General features: G+C 43.1%; 1 protein-coding gene and 1 long non-coding RNA gene across 3 annotated transcripts in view; one reads left to right on the top strand and one right to left on the bottom strand.

The window, feature by feature from the left end:
* The window catches only part of LOC133487873 (uncharacterized), a 55,074-nt gene extending 42,122 nt beyond the window's left edge, over positions 1-12,952 (bottom strand). For both annotated transcript variants that reach the window (XR_009791477.1, XR_009791476.1), the window contains exons 1-2: positions 12,743-12,952; positions 11,796-12,521 (exon numbers count right to left, since the gene is read on the bottom strand). This is a non-coding gene — a long non-coding RNA (uncharacterized LOC133487873). The remainder of the gene's footprint in view (positions 1-11,795; positions 12,522-12,742) is intronic.
* Positions 8,173-18,093, top strand: part of LOC133487871 (uncharacterized) — a 38,532-nt gene continuing 28,611 nt past the window's right edge. The window contains exons 1-2 of the mRNA XM_061795092.1: positions 8,173-9,444; positions 12,394-12,494. The gene's annotated coding sequence lies outside the window, so the exon portion shown is untranslated. The remainder of the gene's footprint in view (positions 9,445-12,393; positions 12,495-18,093) is intronic.

The following is an 18,093-nucleotide window of genomic DNA, read 5'->3' as shown; positions in this document are numbered from 1 at the left end:
GAAATTCTGTTTCATCCAATGATAGCATCCCACATCCCAAAAACATGCATTAATTGGAGACTCTGAATTGCCCGTAGGCATGACTGTGAGTGCGAATGGTTGTTTGTTTGTATGTGCCCTGCGATTGGCTGGCAACCAGTTGAGGGTGTACCCCGCCTCCTGCCCGATGACAGCTGGGATAGGCTCCAGCACGCCCGCGACCCTAGTGAGGATAAGCGGCTCAGAAAATGGATGGATGGATCCAATGATAGCTCTACAAAGCCCAGTTTCAGTCACACTAGCATGAATTAAAATTTGGAGTTTTCAAACTAGAACCATTCAAAGCAGGAGGTGAACATCACCTTAGAAAACAAGTGGCATCAATTATTTTGTTCTATCTTACAACAAGGCTTACTCTCAGTATGTATCCTCTTCGGTAAATTATAGGATCAACTATGAATTAGTACATACTCTTAACTCAATGGACACATAATTGTTACTTTTGCTTGTAAGGTTTTACTACGGGTCAATAATTGTCCTTGGCATTATATACAGGCAGTCTAGAGTTTATAGCAATTTGACACCAATACACATTTACAGTATATTGCATTGTTACACCATCTGTAACTCGCTAATGGTTCCGACTCTTTGCAGTTTATGCATAGCGGTGAGGCGCATCTGCAATGTAACATTAACATCCTGAAACAGCTGCGTAAAATGCGCTACTGTTGCACAGAAGGCCAATGGCTCTTCTCCGGTTCTCTCTGAAGAGCTGGTCGCTGACTGATATCACTAAGGTGTAACGGAGCTACATGCGCCACAAAACAGAGCTAATACTCATGCAACCTATATTTCCAACACGTTCAATCAATCAGTTGGACACGAGGAACATTGTCACCAAAATATACACAGACATTAGGCTCTTATTAAAGAACACTATAAGCTCTAATATATGTATTCATATATTAGAGTTACGGTACGCACAACCTTGCAAGACACCAGACTAACAGACAACAATCCAACAATCCAACAGACAAATTGAGGCCACATTAAAGCAATTGAACTTCAAACTTATCTCCTTACAAATCCTGCCTCCAACGATGTATGGCAAAATCACCTTCTACACGATCAATTCGAAATCTGCTCACTTGCATGCATAGATTCTTAAATATAAATGATGGAAGCAGGCCTTGATAGTAATGGACTATTTGTGGGATCGAAGGGTAATCTGTTTTGTGTGCCTTGACATTGCACAGACGTGTGAGTTATTGCACGTCCCCTGAAGCAACCCGTGAGCCCAACCTCTTTTACACATTGATGACATGCCAATTTGTGTTCTCCGCCGGTAAAACACCTATTCCCTTTTCTCCCATTACATAGTGGCTACCTTACATTTCCCTTGGAAGTAGATTGTCCCGAAGAAGAAGCTGACCCTCGCTTCATGAATGTGCAGAGTCATGGTCTTGCTTTTTAGTGTCATAGGAGCAGATTGGCCAAGCCCTCCTGTTGCACTGATCAATTTTGTTTAATAGCTGCGTAGTCTGAGGCATTTGGTACGAATAAGGTGGAGTGATAAATGGGTGGGCTGTACAAAAGAAATTCAACTTTTATGACATATAGCCCATTCCCTGCAGAAAGCTTAGTCAATGGAGGACCAGGCTGGCCAGGAGGATAAAAAGACAGAGAAAGAGGCAGCCAAGCGAGAGCGAGAAAGACGTTTATGTGGTACTTTGGTAAAGTAGACACCGTGATTAATGGTGGATGGCTGGATGGATGGACGGATAGACGGACACGATACTCTACTATTGAAGAAAATGAAAGACAGGCAGGGAAATCATTTTCAACAAGGAGGTGTAGTAGGTAGGTTGTACTACTGTACTGAAAGATGGCAGGTTTGCGTGAAAGGCAGCACACTAGATTGGGGTGGCCTGGAAGAATGAGAGCGTGAAAAAAAGGGAAGGAGTGGAAAGAGAAAAAGCCGGGGGGCTAATGGGCTCGTGGCTAATCAATCCTGAGTGATGGCCACTTTAGAGTCGGCAAGGCTGACAGATGGAGACCATCCCTCTGCTTTAACTCCCCAAGCTCCCTTCAGCGCGCACCGGAATGATGTCCCCCTCAAGAGGGTGTCTGACATCACGCCCATTCAAAACACATACGGAGACAAACTCAGCTCAGAAGTATTTGGCAGAGCGGCCAATGCATTTATCACGCGCAAAACGACCACATCTTGGGTCAATGCTGTTATTCCCGACATGGATGGGTTAGAATGAGTGCTGCATCAGTTGTACATGGATTCTCAATGAAGATTGATTGGACTAAATGAGCAGCACTGGGATCGATTTCTGGAGGCAGGAGGCGGTGAACAGTGAGGGAGTCACTAGGCAGGCGACCACATGCTTCTCTTGGACACTTGCCCTCGGAATGAAAATGTTCTATTCATACGACCTCATAAATCGGAGATTTGCCACAGTGGCAGAAAAAAAACAATTTTTCCACATCACTGTACAAACTTGGATAGAGGCTGAGCACCGAACAATTACTGGAAAATATTTGCCATTTAAAGCATTTTAAGACAGCGCAGTTCTACAAACAAGGACTGGAGGATTTTAGACCATCCTTATAACAGTTTAACAAAACACTCTTGTATAAATAAACACAACTAAGAACGGATGAATTCTCTTTTATATGCAGCATCACAAGAATCGTCTTGAGAGGTTTTTTATGGCGCTTGTAACCGAGTCGGAATCTAAAACAGGGCCAAGGAAGAAAGCAGTGTCGTAAATTGCTCTCGAATGGCCTGTTAAAGCAGATCAAATGGAGGTTGGTTGCAATTCAGCGGTTACCTGCTTGGAAATGAGCTAGATTTAGGGGCTGCTACCTCCTTAGGACAGGCGGGAGACAGGAGGATGACAACAAGGCGGAGGTTTGATAGATTCAGAAGAAATGGCTTTAATACCTGGCGCTATTAGTTGTGTTGCTGCCACTGCTTGAATTACACAAGCCTGTAGAACAGCTGCAAGACTCCAGTTGCTACCGTGTTTGCGGCTGGACTATAATGTCCGCATGTGTGCGCACATGCGAGTGTCGCTCCCACGGGGCCTTTTTGCACATGAAATCCTCGCTTCGTACAATCCTGCATTGTCTGTCCTGAGCTGTGCCAGTCTTCCTTCCCCTGATGTTTTCCTGCCACAGCTGTCGTGTCAACACTCAGTCAGTCAGTCCAACTGCAATACGATTCTTCCCCGAGACTTTGCTTGAGCTTAGATCCAGCACTTCCCGTGCTACAGAAAAGGGTCAAAGCACAAGGCACAGATGGCAGAATGTTGACTGAGTTTTGAAGAAATCCAACTCTGCAGGGGGGGAGGGTCTGGGGGACGGGGGAGGTGGGATAGGGGGATTGGAAGAGTGCTGCAAGGTCGAAAAGGCAGAGGGGGGAAAAAGAAATAGATCTGGCTTGAAATGAGGGAGGAAAGTGAGCTGGAAACAGGCCCTTTGTTTCCACAACCCAGCGCACGTACACTCTGGAACAAATCCACTAAAATCATGCCAGAATGTGTATTGCTTTAAAATTCATCATTCGGATAAAGTCATACATTTCACAGATGCTTTTTGAAAATATATATATATTTTTTTTAGATGTAGAGTGTGTCGGTAGGACCTCCTCCAGTCATCTACTGTATATCCTTCTTAACAGTGGCCTGAGAAAGCGACCACTAATCCTCTGGCGTTATGAAAAGTAAAGTCTAGCATCTTCGAAATGGGAGAAAACCACCTGCAGAGTTCTGGAACTGAATGGAGCCGTTATAACAATATTATCTCACTTCACATCTAAAAAAAAAGCTGACATGTCGGTAATTAAGTCCTTGCTAATTAAGTTTGCTGACGATGAATATAAAATATATAAAGCAATAGATTACAATCATCCACACACAGGTTACAACTTTACACTGGCATTCTTAAAATACCGTAGATGCCATAAAAGAGCTGCATTGAAAAGTGTGCCTTTACAAAAACAACGTTGGTTAGTTCTAATAGACACTTCTAATATTTTGGTTTCCCTCTATAGCTGTACATGAAAGGGACAAACAATTGCAAACTGTATGATACAGTGCTGTTCTATACGCCACATGTAGCTACATAACCGCAGTAATAACTGTATTGTAAAATGAATGCTTCCTGAAAATTTTCAAAATCAAGCATCAAAACTTGAGTTATTTCATTCTATCTTTGCAGTTATTTAAACTGTTATTTATTGATTTATTTATTGTTTAAAGTTGTACACTAATGTTTAGAGCACATGCCACCCGATTGTTTGCATTAATCATCTATTTATCTCTATTCATAATACTGTATGTAGAATGGAGGATGCATATTAGTTACAACAGATTGGAAGTCAATGATTTCAACGTTTGTGCCTTACTCGGTAAATGATTTCTCTCTCCGAATGTTAAAAAAAAAATATATAATAATAATCAAAAAAATCCTGGATCTGCATTCCAGATGTGAATCGACCTCAAGACAGACTTTCTTGGCTCCAAGCCCAGCTTTTCGCTAAATTTAATCAACATACAGTATCTCCACAACTTTTCATGGGCTATACAAAGGTATAGATTTCCCTGTAACCTAAAGAAGCCTACATGCAATTCACTGAAGATGTGGTTGTTCGCTTGCCTGACTTCCACGCAGGCAGTTCCCACTCAATAACTCTGTAAACGTGGCTGTAAATACAGTCCCCTCCAAAGGTATTGGAACGGCAAGTTCAATTCCTTTGTTTTTGTTGCATCCTGAAGACATTTGGGTTCAGCTCAAAAGATGAATACGAGACGAAAGTTCCGAATTTCAGCTTTCATTTCAAGGTGTTTACATCAAGCCTGCGACCCATTGACTTCACCGGACTGTTGCATTCTTCATTTGAAATGCTTTTCCAGGCCTTTACTGCAGCCTCTTTCAGTTCTTGTTTGTTTCTGGGGATTCTCCATTCAGTCTCCTCTTCAGGAAGTAAAATGCATGCTCTATTGGGTTAAGGTCCAGTGATTGACTTGGCCAATCTAAGACCTTCCACTTTTGTTTTTGCAGGATCTGCTTTTTCTGGCATTTTAAAGAAAAATGCGCCCAAACTAATCGGGAGAAGCTTCATCATGCAACAAGACAATGACCCACAACAAAGGACTTCATCAGAGGGAAAAAGTGGAAGGTCTTAGACTTGCCAAGTCAATCACCGGACCTTAACCCAATAGAGTATGCATTTTACCTCCTGAAGAAAAGACTGAAGGGAGGAAACCCCAGAAACAAACAACAACTGAAAGAGGCTCCACTGAAGGCCTGGAAAAGCATTTCAAATGAAGAATGCAACAGTCTGGTGAGGTTAATGGGTCGCAGGCTTGATGCAGTGCAGTTCGAGTGTCTCATTGGGATTTTTTGTCTCTTCACCCAGAAGAAAATTTGTGCGGTCACTTGTCGCTTATGACACACGATGGCCTGGCTCACAATCTCTGATCTAGATCATCCCACAGCAAACTTATTTCAGCAAGCTTTTATGGGTCTCGCGTAGGGCACTGGAGCAGAGTCATGCTAGAACATAAAATTGCCCTCTTCAAACTGTTCCCCCAAAGTTGGAAACAGATTTTTCTCGATACAGTATGTCCTGAAAGAAATTCCAATTTTCTATTGCATGGAACCTACAAGACTAAACAGGACTATTCTTGCTCAAATCTTTTTTTCACCATTAAAACCAGGTACTATGGGGAACTATTTTTGAATTGATTTTACTTTGTCACTTAGTGTGGAATGTATAGTACTGTAGTATACGCCACAGTCTCCCCTTTGCTGTCGTTGCAGTCTTGTTGCCCTCAGTGACCTCTCAAATAGAATTACCAGCTCCATAACATGGTCAACAGCCGCATGCCAAAAAACACATAAGACCCTCCTTCTTCAGCATGTTTCAGTGGGGTTTGGCTTTTGTAGTTTCCCACTGTACTTTTTTGAAGTGGAAAACTGACAACCCCAAACCAAGGCAAGTAGAATACAGCCAAGCAGTGGAAAAGCAGCAAGTAGGTCCTATGCTAAACTCGGGAAAAGATGTATCCCTTCTCCTCCCAAATTTGTAGTCAGTAAAAAAATAAGACTGACCAGTAACATGTATTTGACAAATACATTTGTGTATTTTTACTGAAGATTGAGTTCTACAGCAGTGCCAGCAGCGACACATTAGCGAAGAACTGTGTTTTACAAAGATAAATAAGTTGAGTTTTGATTTGTAATAGTTTTTTACGCTATGAGCGAACCAGATGCCTTGGAAGTCAGAAAACAAATAAGAGCCAATAAAGCCATACCAAATAAAGATGCAATTGGTTTAAGGAATCTAGTTAAAGGGGCCTGCACTTCTCTACGCTCAGACGAAACAAATGTTTCTGCCTCAAAGACCTACTTTAGTCACTGAGGATTAAAAATCCGATAAGTGCTTATGCCTGACAAACACTCTTTTAGTTGGCCTACACTCTGAGGGCTGATGCGTGGAGCTTCCAGTGAAAGGCGATGCTGGGCAGCAGAAGGCAGTGAGACGAACAGGTGACAACACACACCTCGTCCCTCCCTGAGATGGCTTGCCAGGCTCAGTTTACTGTAGAAAGTCACACAGCAGATGGTGCCCAAGGAAGTCAATTAGCACTAAGAGTCCACATGCGCCAGATGGGGGTAGAAAAGGAGACAAAGAAACTGAGGGGAAACACAATGACACAAAGGTAGAGAGGGAGTGTGTGTGCGGTTAGGGGAATGTATGGGAGCTTTTTCTTGTTTGCTTGTGTGTGTTGTGTCTTTGTTTTTGTCAAGTTCATTGGCGCTTATTTCAGTTCCTGAACAGGTCTTATCACAGAACGCAGTGAGTAACAACTCATGCTATTGTGTTGCACATGAAACTGGTGAACCTTTTTGCTTTCTGTTTCAAAAAGGTGACGATATAGCTGGCAAAAACTGAGCGAGAACGTACCCCAAGTCCTGAGAGGCAGAGCGTAAGCCGGCGTTATCCACATAGAACTGTTCATTTCATCGTCCTGTTAATAAAATGTTCTTGTTTTTTCAGTTCTGGCCTTGTGCTGTGAGGTTTCTCGACTCCCTGTGCTATTGTTGTGCCTCGACATTTAATACGTGCACATTGTGTGCAAATGTCCGAAAACGTGTTCTCTGAACATTTCTGTTGGGGCTGGAGTAAAACAGCTATGTTTTGCTCAAGGTAATCTCCCAGTGTCCGTGGTTCGGGAATGGGCACTGGATCGTTAATAAGGGGCACGGGTGAAAATGATTTAAATGCGAGACAGATGTGCCGCGAGTGATGCAATCTATCATGTAAACTAGCGGTGCCACTTGGAAATACAGTGTTGGAAACTCGTATGTGTTCAAGCCCACACGATTGTAACAAGAAATGTCTCAATAAAGTTGCGTTGTAACCTTACACTAGACGGCAAATGTCCCACACTCTATCTTGTTTTTCAATCTTCTCCCGGAGCCACGCCCCCTTCATGGCCCATCTGGCTATCATTATTGGCCGTGGCCTAATCCAACAGTGTCCCTTCTGACACAATTCTTTTTGTCTTTCTTTGACTTTCCTTGCATTGACCTCTCTTTCTTTCATTCAGTCTGTATTTTAACTCGGATTCCTCTACTCCTCCGTGTACAGCCATTGCCGCATTCGTCACCAGGCGATGAGCGCCTGCCAATGCCGACAGCTGGCAAGGAGCACGAGAGAGGAAAATAAACCGCGGAGGCGAGAGGGCAAAGTGAAAGAGATGTAGAAGGCGGTCGGGTGCATGATATATATCAAAATTCCAATATCACCTTTTGGACTGCCAACAATGCAGATGTGCAGAAAAATCAATGATCGTGATGCAGGCAGACAACAAAGTCGAAGAAAAAGGCAAGGGCACCGTCTGTACTTTCACTTTCTCTCTCTCTCTCTCTCTCTCTCTCTATCTATGATGACCACGTAAACATAGACACACTTCCAATGTAAATTGTTCAAGAATGATGGCAGAACTTGTCAAGATGCAGATCGGGCTGTGAAAGTAACAAATGACGTACAGACAAAGAGAGGCATGACAACCAATCGCCGGTGCTGCGTTTCTATTGACTGACACGTAGAGCGCTCCCAGTGACTGCAGGAACAGACTGAAAAGCCAGTCGACGTTTTTGGAAAGTGGGTCGGTTTACACAATGCCCGAATGAAAACAGAACGTTTTGTCTCTACTTATGACTATTGTTTTGGTTTGGGCATACTGATGCGTGTCTACAAGAGTGTTTACCACACATGCACATGTTTGTTCCCTGTTATCGTTCTGTTTTCACATAATATAGAGACTCGTCTTGATTTACTTTGCAAAAGTCATAAGCCAACACTACCTTTGTTTTTCTTAAAACTTTTTTTCACAGCAGTAATTTTGACATACCAAAGCAACAGATAGAAAGCATAGAAGTGACTCTGATAATCCTTGATGGAGGGTCTCAAAAACAGCAACAGAAAACAACACATGAAGAAACTGACTTGCTGTTGTCTATACAACTATCTCAAAAGACACACTTTTCACGTTTGTAGTTGTTTGTTGATTTTGGAGCCTGAAAATGAAAAACAGGAAAACTGGTCTTGAAGTGGATTTTATTTGTTTTCCTTTTTTTGTTTTTTATCTTTTTTTGTTTTTTATCAACTCAAACTAAAATAATCATTTCACAGATTGAGCTTTAGACCCGTTTCTAGCGCAAGTCTGCTTATCGTCACCCCCCAAAAGAAGACTTTAGGGTGGCTCTGGTGGTTCCACACCCCACGATTGCCTGCCTCACTCAACAGTCTGCTGAAAGACAGACTGCAGGCCAGTACCGGGGTGGCTTGCTGTGCTTAAGGGTGGTCTGACTGACCAATGGCGGACATATTTGGCTTCCAGGATAATAAACACTCAACTGTTTGCTCATGTTGCAACACTGAGCTCTAAATCTCATCTTGTGTGGGGAACGAGAACGTCTTGAAGACATGATGTTGAGTTCTGGTGCTACTTAAACGGGGCCAGATTTGTAAATTGCACACTCTCCTGATGCAGCATCATTCCGGCGTGAGTGCTTAATCCTGCATGGGACGTCAAGGAACATAATGAGTGACAGTTTCTTTTATATAAATATCTGCTGAGTGTTTATTTGGCAGCATAACGGTATTCTTCGTCTCCCCTGCCTGCAGTGTAAAAACAACATCAGCAGGGTTATAATATATACAGCACACGCTTAAGCAGGAGCGCTCTTGTAGAAAAACATTTTGGTTTTTTTGCAGCTTGGAATCCCGAGCGTCACAAGAGTCCTCAGTTGGACTAAAAGGAGAAGTGAATTGAAGAGGGGATTTAGAGGGGATGCGAAACAAAAATCCAGCATTCCACCGGCGAGAAACATGGCACTTTTGGAACTGCTCCGACATTTACAAGAAGCGCGCTAATGGTAAGATGTTTATTGAAATGGGTTGGTAAAAATACACATGAAAGATGATTTGATCTGTGCAGAAGGGCTAAAACTCTCTCACACTGGAAAAGAGCCTGATGAAGAGAGGGGGGACGGCGCTAAGAGAAGCAAATCGCCACTTTTTTCATCCCACTGACATGAATGTATGTCAGTGGGTTGCGCTATCTGCACGGCCCACATCTGAGTTCCTCAGTCTTCGCCAGCAATTCAGAGCACCCAAGTACAGTAGTCTGCTGCCGAAGCAGCCAATTCATATTCCGAGTGCGTACGCTGCACTCTCACGCGGCACACAGTGCGCTCTCCCGTTGACGAGCTAATGGACAGTGTGAAGAGGTCTATCTGGCCAGCATTTGCTTTCACTTCATTAAAGTCGCACTTGAAATGGCAAACATTTATGGCTGAAACATCACACACTGCTTTTTGAGATTCCCTCGAGATTTTAGAAACTTTCTTGACTTCCGTTTATCCACAAGAAGGTAACTAATGCAATGTTTTAAATGTTCATTTCCACAACTAACCGCTTAGCAATGTCGCTATTAACCCTGGCAAGTGCGCAACAATGCAGACGGCGTGGCCAGGTTGCCGCCAATGATCCCCCAAAAGGGTTGTTTCTTTCGTGCAAAAACGAACAAAAAAGAAAGGCAAACAGTCTTAATTAAAATGCCGATTTCCAAATCTTCACGAGATGACTTGTCAAGTCATGTAGTTCAAGTCAAAGTCAAGTCTCTTGGCGAGCAAGTCGAAATCATTCTTAAGTATTTGGCAAGCAAGTCGCAAGTCATGAAACTGGCAATTCGAGTCGACTCGAATCGCCAGTCATTTGGCCCGAGTCCCCCCCATCTCTGCTGTTCATATACCAATTCTAATTGGAAATTTCATGGCTCAAACCCCTGTGGCCAATTTCGCAGTTCAACTCGTTGTTGGAGAACAGCAAAATATGTAAAAAGTAGTGAAACATTGAACAAGTGGACGTGCATTAAAAACACAAATCAAGGTAATATTGCATTTTAGGTTCATTCTCAAACCTTTTGTGAGTAGAGTACATACTATCTTGAAGGATACTCCTCTGAAGTACAGGTTGCTGTCGTAATGATTGACACAATGATTGCATGAAAAGATTGAAAAGCCAGCCGATGACTGTCAGACTGCGGAAATGTAAACATGTCACAGTGCAGCCCGAGAAGACTTGCTGACTGAAGTAACATCATCCTGCTATGATAGACCACTTCGATCAATGGCTGTGGTCCCAATGCCAATGGCAGGGTTGCACTAGTCCTTCATAATAAAAGCCAGTCTTCTGTGTTCAATGTGCTGTCTGGCATATTTCTACCACTCCGTCATGCAGCGAGCTAGCTAATTATGTTTACACCCCGAAAATGCACCCGATTTACACAACAGCTTGATGCTGTTTTTTTTTAAATGTATTTCGAGTTTGTCAGCGGAACGTAATATGTCGAAATGTAAAGCATTGTGGGTATATAGCTCGTAGGAAGTTTGTGCTCAAATGTCTTTCGTGTCGTGTGAGCCACAAGCTGAATGACGTGAGCTGATATCTTTTGACCGTTCAAGCACGTCGGGATGTATAGGCGTACGAAAAATGTCAGGTATTTGACTGACACTTGAGCGGGCGGTGGTTGCAGCACATGCAGCCGACACGCCTACAGCGTCTGAGAGCGGAGTGAATCGGGGGTTTTTTTTTTTCAGGATTTTGAAGCCTCATTTTATATAGGTGTAGTATTTTTTGGAATCACTCGATGGGGCAGGGTTGTTAACAACACTCTTCTCTGTGATCTTTCAAATTTACATTTTGAATTTCACTTTAAGATCAAAAAACAAAAACAAAGGATGTCTCGACATATTCTCTCAAAATTCTCTCGTTGGGAGGCATCCCAGGTGCTCATACTCTTCCTCAAGTTCTAAGAAATTGCTGTTGTTGTATATTTAGTTGTGCGGATAGACAAACATCACGCAGTACAGGAACATACAGTCGTTGTCAGTCATTACAGCGTCAGCATGTACAGCGTGTGACTACATGTGAGCATGCATGAATACCATCTGGCCCAGAGGGCGATGGTAAGTTTCAGCGTGTGAAAGGAAGTTTCTTGTCTGTGTGAAGAAATACAGTACGACAGAAAACATGAGCCTTTCGCTATTCTGTACATTAACGCGGTTACAATGTTAACAGGATGACTTTTCTTGGACGGTACGTCTAACCTCTGAGAAAACTGACATTTCGTAAGCGTTTATGTCTTGCACTGTTTTAGGGACTCAGCGGGGGATGTTTGCAATACGGTAGGTGCTTGGACAATTGGGATACTTTTATACAGAACCTGCTGCTTGCGAAGAGTCTTCTGAATGAACTTGGCTCACTGATCACAGCCTTTGGTAAACATAAATTTGATCTGTAATAGCAGGCAAAAATATCCAAAAGTGATCTTCAAAATTGTGGAAAACATACATAAAAACACAAGTTCAGTCATTTTAATCCGTTTATTTACCTTTTGTAAGGAAGGTTGAGTGAAGATTTGATACATTTTGCATGGCACATCATGCTATTTATCCCAGAAATTGATGTTCTTTACAAATGGGGCATCATAAACGCAAAATAAACCTGCTTCCCAGCTATCAAAAATGAATTGGCAAGAAAGATTGTTAAAAGAGAAAAATCATTTATGAAGACTGAGGTTGGTTTCCTGTTTAGCTTTGAAATACGAAGTTCAAACATAAAAGCATTTTTTGCTAACTGAGTAAAATGATCTTTTTTCTCAACCGCTATTTCCAGGTTAAAACTAATCCGATGCGTCTTTGATAAATAAATAACACCTTAACTTAAATGAGCCCTTAATTGTAGCCCTTCAAAGGGAGAGACAAGTCACACTGATTGCACAGAGTCACTTATCTTATCTTCTTTGTTGCCGCTCTTCTCAGGATCCACTTGATTGCGAATGCTTCCTCGTACAAGCTGCGGACTCGATGGCGTCATCACGTGATGGGAACTTCGGCTCTTTTTCCAAACCCACTTCTTTCAGGTCGGCCCCTCAATTTCTTTGTTGGTTCTATTCATTTATGACCACATTTTTCAAAAGTAAAATCAACTCAATGAATTACTCATTTCAATCAATATATTATATAAAATATGCATTACTTATATTACTTTATTCATTCACATACTCAGAGTGCTACAAAAAAAAACAACAACTGTAAAATACAAACACGTCAGAAAAGTGTAATGGTGTCATTTTGTGTGTTGTTGAATTACTGCAGTAGAGACACTCACACATTCACGAACAGCGTGTTCCCTCGCTTGCCTTTTCTCCTCTAACTCGAGTAATGGGTGAACAGTATACACATGCCCAGTGCAGGTTGTTTGTAGAACAGAAAAAAGCTGAGAAAAAACGACAAATCTGCTCCCATGAAGGACGGCGGTGTTTGCGAGGGGAATGTTCGCAACCCACACACCATCACACTAACGTGTGTGGCACTTGCCGGTTACTGAAATGATAAGGAAATGCGGCGTCAAAGGATGCCGTGATAAGCAGTCTGCTAGTAGGCGTGACTTTGTTTTTGTCGAAATGACACTTCATATTTTATTTCGTGATATAAATATTAGGAGCACCTTGTAATGTGAAGTTGTGATTCGTTACAATTTCTTAACAAATACCAACGATATTAAGGATGTGCTCTCAACAAGACAGCATCTGCGGTCCTCGGCCATATTTCAGGGTCACTGTCCTCTCCGTCCACTTAGCCAAGCCCTTTTTGACCCCTCCTGCCCAGGAGGCCCATCCTGTTTCCTACAGTTTCCTCTTCCCCGGGGCAGGAAATTGCTGGAGGCCACGGATATACACACACACACCCACAGACACACACACACACACACACACACATGCACACACAGGCGAGCCGGCAGGAAGTGAGCTCACGGCAACACCTGCAACCAGGAAATAGAACAGACGATGAACAAAGTACTCTGTCTGTCTGTCTGTCTGTCTGTCTCTCTCTCTCGCTCTCTCTCTCTCTCAACATATACTATGTACACAAACAAGCTCAGAAGCCGCAAAATACCTTGTGACATCCGCTACAGCTGCTGGCAGTAACACCATGACAAAGGAAACAGAATGTGAGATAGTGAAGCACAATTTGTTTTGAAAGCTTTGAGCCCCCCTAAAAACCCCAAAACTATACAATTGTAGGTAACATGTCTATTTACGCACCAATTGAACACCATAATGCAAGCCTCTTTTCCACAAAGATTGTGTGCAACATTGTTGTAAATGGTGAGTCAACCATTGCGGCATTTTATTTCTTTACATTGCAGCGTCACCGAGCAGTCCATTTGCACAGACGTGCCATCTTGGTTACGAGTGCAGTCGCCAGCGAATTGAAATAACGTTCTGTATCTGATTTACCATCTCCATTGTTGAAAATGGCGCAATGTTTGCCCTGTCTGCAATGGCATCGTCAATGGGGCAAGAACAGTTCGGAACAAAAGAAAACCCCCGCGCTTGAGAGCTGGTTCAATTTACACGTGTTGATCCTAGTCCTCTTTTTCTATCCTCCATCTCTCGAAGCCCCCCACAAGTGAACCCGGCCTCCGCAGACTTGTGACCTGTTCATATCCTGTCAGAGGTGTGTGCATCTCCGTGAGCGTCATCTGCTCGGCTTGCCAGCTACGCTCAGAGCTTGTGTAAATTTGTGTGTGCAAGATTTATGAATGAACCAGCGGGCCAAGTTGGCAGGGCTTCTCGACTGCCTTTGCGCGCGTGTGCCGATGGAACTTCCTCTCAAAAGACGTGCGATTTCCTGCGCTCTCGCAGCTGCTCGGTGAAGCACTCCAGGGAAACACCCTTTTGTTATATATGTTTGGATAAAGCGTTATGAGCTGAGAATCCCCCGCATGCGGCGCCATTTGACTTTAATTAGGAGCAAAATGTTTCAAATGCACACATCACCCCAAAAAGAAGATCGGAATTGAACTAGCCACTTGTGTAAGCAATGTCATTCTTCACCAATTTCAGCGAGCCCGCCATTGTTTTCCTACATACTAATTAAAGGACTCGGCCACACCAGCACTTGAAACTCCGTCAGCCAGCAGTCTATAGCGCGTGTCGGGAAGGCAAGGAAAGCTTGGAAGGGACGAATACACAAGTACGTTTTCCAAATGTTGTCACATGACACATTCTTAAAAGGCAAACATTTGAACACTGTTCGTTTTTGGAGACGACGCTGCTATCATGTCTGTCCATGTAAACACTGTGAAAACATCCGTCCGTGTTGGTTTGAATGTGCCGTGAGAACATCAAACCCAAGACAACAATGAGGACCACAGGACTGCTGTTTGTTCTCCTTCTGTATGATTGTATGATTTTGCCTCAGAATGGTGAGGATGCAGTGTTTCTTTCCAAAATACCATGTTTACATGAAAAAGAATTGCTTATGTGTTGTATGTGTGAGTTTTGGGTGAAAAATAGCAATACGGCAGCAATTTGTACTTAGGTTGGCACATGTCGTAGTCTATCACCAACCTTCATTATGCTGCAGTAAACATGTGATTATTATAGTAAATATTTGTATGAAAAACACTTCCAGGCCATGTATATAAAACACTGACATTTAAAACCAAAAGCAGCACTATCTGAGTGAGTCTTCTTGTGCGGCCTGAGCACATATTCTTCTGTCGACGCGCAAACGGGTTCATTGTGCGCCGTTCGTGACCTTCAATGGCGTGCGTATGTTGGGATCATTGTAAAGCGAAAATTGCCCGTGAGAATCCGTTGGTCGTTTGTGATTAATGTCCCCCTTGTGAGCTTGTTTCACAACTCTCGGCTTTCAGCTCTTCAGGGATTCATTGCTGATGATGCGTACCTGTCTGAAAAGTGCACTATGGGTTATTGCTGACAGTTAAACAATAATCCAGAAGTCAGTGTTGTCAATTATGTGAAGGGTTTGATACAAGCCATTGGAAAAATTATCAAATTCATCTGAGTTGAGTGGGAATGGTGGGATTAACTCTTCTAATTTTCCTTGAGGAAGAATGCATTCGTCTGTAAATTTGGGATTTATTTTATGTGACTTTATCATCAAATATCCTAAATAAGCTGCAAAGATACATTCCCTCACCCACTTAAACACTCGTGCTCTGTTTATTGAATTGGTGGATGGCTACCTTTAGCAGGCAGCCAGGATGGGGCCACGTCAAAGACGAAGACGCTCTCGTCTGATCTCGTCCGATCTCGTCTGGGGGTGCGTGAACGGGCGCGTTTGGGCAAAGAGATCGACCGGTCACTCAGTTAGCCTCAAGGACTAGTCTATGCGTCAAAAGGCCTTTAACACGTTTGTTTTATATTAGGTGTCAAAACCGGTGGGACTATTTCAAAATGGTAAAGAGCAACCAAACCAAAACCAAAAAGAAAGACTTTGCTCCTTAAAGTTGGATGTTTAATACCAGAGAGAGAGAGAGAGTGGAAAATCAACAAAATCTCACATCCAGTTAGGGAAATGTGTTGTTCATCAAGTGAAGATACCTTGGCTGCAGTTGGGGGAGGTTCGTCGGAGTTCAGCAAACCACGTTTGTTTGTTTGTTTGTTTGTTTTTTTGAAAGTGCAATTACTCCAAGTCACCGACGGTCTAATGGTTCGCTGACCTGACTTCTTTGCAGGCAGCTTGAGTTTAGTTCCCACTCGGTGATGTTGTGAATGTGAGTATGAATAGTTGTCTGTCTATGTACAAAATATGCCCTGTGTTTGACTGGCAACCAGTCCGGGGTTAACTGGGATTGACTGCAGTGACCCACGACCCTGAACAGGATAAGCCGTGTAGAAAATGGATGGGTGGCTCGTACTAATAACACTTAACTTTTCATACAATTTTGGTCCGTAACTGGGAATGTATTGTCACTGTTCACATTGATTTTTAATCATTTAGTGACTCCACCTCTCTACTGTCCCCCACAATGAATGGTTTAGTATCAGTGTTTGGTCTGCAGCCTTATTAGTACGTTACTCAACTTCAGCAGAGCCTCTATTACCCAACGTCCTCTCATGCTTCTTCCTCCTGCAGATGTTGTAAATTCTTTGAATGTTTATCAGCCTGACTCACTGACTCCTGTAATCTCTCACGGTCTCTTGGTGACAATCCTTCCAATGTGTCATCCCTCCCTATCTCTGGGGAAAACATGTGAGGTTCATTCCTGTTCCTCTGGGATGAGCGACCCTGTATCTTGCATGTGCTCTGCTGTCCAACGGGACACAGCTCCTTCCTGTATGACCTCGGGGCTATTCAGGAGGAATCAGAATCACAATCAGAATCATCTTTATTCAAAAAACACACGAGGAATTTGTCTCCGGTAGTTTGAGCCGCTCTAGTACGACAACAGACAGTCAATTGACAGAGAACGCTTTGGAGACATAAAGACATTGAGAAAAAAAAACAGTCACTGAGCAATAAAGGGTTGCTAGTTATCCGGTAATGCCGGTACAATTTTTAATTTTCTTTTTTTGACAGTTGTGCAAAAAGATGCAGAGTTCTCTAGCACTTAGAGCAGTTTGCATGACTAATATAGCAATAGTCCGGTGATTTCAAGGAGTGTATGCAGTTTAAAGTGACTATTAACGCGATAATCTGGGACAATGTTGATTGTGCAAATGTTGCAGATACTCCTCAGTCAGTGTGCAAATGGGGCAGATGCTACTCTGGCATGAGTGGCCAGTATTGGTCAACAACAGATATGCAAATAGTGCAGCGTGGTGAGTGCACGAGTAATGTAATGTACAATTGGCCCCACAGAAATGTGACAACAAACTCAAGACAAAAGAAATTGGCAGCATGTTGCAATGCAATTGTAGGTTAGCTGTTCCAGAAGTTGATGGCAAGAGCGAAGAAGCTGTTGGAATGTCTGCTAGTTCTAGTTTGCGTTGATCGGTAGCGCCTACCTGAGGGAAGGAGCCGGAAGAGCCGGTGACCGGGATGCGGAGGATCCGAGAGGATTTTGCACGCTCTTGTCCTGGTTCTGGCAGCGCGCAAGTCCTCAAGGGTAGCCAGGGAGGTACCTACAATCTTTTCAGCAGTTTTGATTGTCCGTTGCAAAAGTGGAATGCGAAATGGAATCATGTATGACTGAGAGGTAAATAGCTTGGTGCAGTTTCGGCGAACCCAACTATTACTCTTCATTATGACATGGTGAAAGAAATCCCCAGAGAGGGTGAGATCGATGAGTGTGTAGTGACTCCACTTTCACGTGCATACCAGTCATTAGTAAGTTGATTCTAACTCAGCGTCCATTCGCGGGCTTCTGTCCTAATGTGTGGAGCTGCCGCGTAAAAACGCAAACATTTGTGAAAAGATTCACGTGCAGACTACAATGTTGTCAAAGTGTTGCTCCTCACACAGAGCAAAGTGCTGTATAGTAAACACAGCCGCCAGTACCTTTGCAAATAAATCTACCGAAATTGCATTGATATGCTTTTAAAGTTTGACTTAGGTACTGTATGTTGTGAGTCTATTTTGGTCACATCATCAGTGCAAACAAATGCACACTTTACTGGAGAAGTGCTTGGAATCAAATTTTCCCATCGCCCGCTTGGGACGTACTCCGTCAACTCTACACCAAATACGTGCCCAATAATGATC

This window comes from Phyllopteryx taeniolatus, chromosome 13, assembly GCF_024500385.1.
Source record: "Phyllopteryx taeniolatus isolate TA_2022b chromosome 13, UOR_Ptae_1.2, whole genome shotgun sequence".
NCBI lineage: Eukaryota > Metazoa > Chordata > Actinopteri > Syngnathiformes > Syngnathidae > Phyllopteryx > Phyllopteryx taeniolatus.
This window is presented reverse-complemented; position numbering and strand designations above follow the sequence as displayed.